Source organism: Choloepus didactylus, chromosome 8 (assembly GCF_015220235.1).
Source record: "Choloepus didactylus isolate mChoDid1 chromosome 8, mChoDid1.pri, whole genome shotgun sequence".
Lineage (NCBI taxonomy): Eukaryota > Metazoa > Chordata > Mammalia > Pilosa > Megalonychidae > Choloepus > Choloepus didactylus.
This window is the reverse complement of record NC_051314.1, coordinates 122,903,210-122,905,839: the sequence shown is the minus strand read 5'-3', so window position 1 is coordinate 122,905,839 and position 2,630 is coordinate 122,903,210.

The following is a 2,630-nucleotide window of genomic DNA, read 5'->3' as shown; positions in this document are numbered from 1 at the left end:
CAAGTACCTAGGAATAAACTTAACCAAAGATGTAAAAGACCTATACACAGAAAACTACATAACTCTACTGAAAGAAACAGAAGGGGACCTTAAAAGATGGAAAAATATTCCATGTTCATGGATAGGAAGGCTAAATGTCATTAAGATGTCAATTCTACCCAAACTCATCCACAGATTCAATGCAATCCCAATCAAAATTCCAACAACCTACTTTGCAGACTTGGAAAAGTTAGTAATCAAATTTATTTGGAAAGGGAAGATGCCTCAAATTGCTAAAGACACTCTAAAAAGCAAAAACAAAGTGGGAGGACTTACACTCCCTGACTTTGAAGCTTATTATAAAGCCACAGTTGTCAAAACAGCATGGTACTGGCACAAAGACAGACATACTGATCACTGGAATTGAATTGAGAATTTGGAGCTAGACCTCCAGATCTATGGCCGACCGATCTTTGATAAGGCCCCCAAAGCCACTGAACTGCGACATAACATTCGTTTCAATAAATTGGGCTGAGAGAGTTGGATATCCATATCCAAAAGAATGAAAGAGGACCCCTACCTCACCCCCTACACAAAAATTAACTCAAAATGGACCAAAGATCTCAATATAAAACAGCACCATAAAACTCCTAGAAGATAATGTAGGAAAACATCTTCAAGACCTTATATTAGACTTTACACCCAAAGCACAAGTAACAAAAGAAAAAATAGATAAATGGGAACTCCTCAAGCTTAGAAGTTTCTGTACCTCAAAGGAATTTCTCAAAAAGGTAAAGAGGCAGCCAATTCAATGGGAAAAAATTTTTGGAAACCATGTGTCTGACAAAAGACTGATATCTTGCATATATAAAGAAATCCTACAACTCAATGACAAGAGTACAGACAGCCCTGTTATAAAATGGGCAAAAGATATGAAGAGACAGTTCACTGAAGAGGAAATACAAATGGCCAAGAAACACATGAAAAAATGTTCAGCTTCGCTAGCTATTAGAGAGATGCAAATTAAGACCACAATGAGATACCATCTCACACCGATTACAATGGCTGCCATTAAACAGACAGGAAACTACAAATGCTGGAGGGGATGTGGAGAAATTGGAACTCTTATTCATTGTTGGTGGGACTGTATAATGGTTCAGCCACTCTGGAAGTCAGTCTGGCACTTCCTTAGAAAACTAGATATGGAGCTATCCTTCGATCCAGTGATTGCACTTCTCAGTATATACCCAGAAGATCGGAAAGCAGTGACACGAACAGATATCTGCACGCCAATGTTCATAGCAGCATTATTCACAGTTGCCAGGAGATGGAAACAACCCAAACGTCCTTCAACAGATGAGCGGATAAATAAAATGTGGTATATACACACGATGGAATACTATGCGGCAGTAAGAAGGAACGATCTCGTGAAACATACTACAACATGGATGAACCCTGCAGACATAATGCTGAGCAAAATAAGCCAGGCACAAAAAGAGAAATATTATATGCTACCACTAATGTGAATATTGAAAAATGTAAAACAAATGGTTTATAATGTAGAATGTAGGGGAACTAGTGACAGAGAGCAATTAAGGAAGGGGGTATGATAACTCAATAAGAACAGATAAGCTATCGTGGGTAAGTTTAACATTCTAGGAAGGCCCAGGAATGACTATGGTCTGTTAATTTCTGATGGGTATAGTAGGAAGAAGTTCACAGAAATGTTGCTATATTAGGTTACTTTCTTGGGGTAGAGTAGGAACATGTTGGAAGTAAAGTAGTTAGCTTAGGTTAGTTGTCTTTTTCTCACTCCCTTGTTACAGTTTGTTGGAAATGTTTTTTAATTGGATGTTTTTAAAAAAATTTTTTTTATATAGTTGATTAAAAAAAAAAAGAGTGAATTAGAAAAAAAAAAAACAATGAAAAAAATATGCAGAGCCCCCTTAAGGAGCTGGTGGAGAATGCAGGGGTGTTGGGCTTCCCCACCTGGATGGTTGCTGATGTGCTCATAGACATAGGGGACTGTTGGTTTGATGGGTTGAGCCCTCTACCACAGGACTTGCCCTTGGGAAAACTGTTGCTGCAAAGGAGAGGCTAGGCCTCCCTATAATTGTGCCTAAGAGCCTCCTCCTGAATACCTCTTTGTTGCTCAGATGTGGCCCTCTCTCTCTAGCTAAGCCAACTTGGCAGGTGAAATCATTGCCCTCCCCCCATGTGGAATCTGACACCCAGGGGAGTGACTCTCTCTAGCAATGTGGAATATGACTCCCAGGGAGGAATCTAGACCTGGCATTGTGGGATGGAGAACATCTTCTTGACCAAAAGGGGGATGTGAAAGGAAATAAAATAAGCTACAGTGGCAGAGAGAGTCCAAAAGGAGCCGAGAAGTCACTCTGGTGGGCACTTTTATGCACAATATAGACAACCCTTTTTAGGTTCTAATGAATCGGAGTAGCTAGCAGTAAATACCTGAAACTATCAAACTTCAATCCAGAACCCTTGAATCTTGAAGACGATTGTATAAAAATGTAGCTTATGAGGGTTGACAATGGGTTTGGGAAAGCACTCCCCTTTGTCTAGTTTGTGGATGGATGAGTAGAAAAATGGGAGAAGGAAAAAAACAAATAAACAAAGGCACCCAGTGTTCC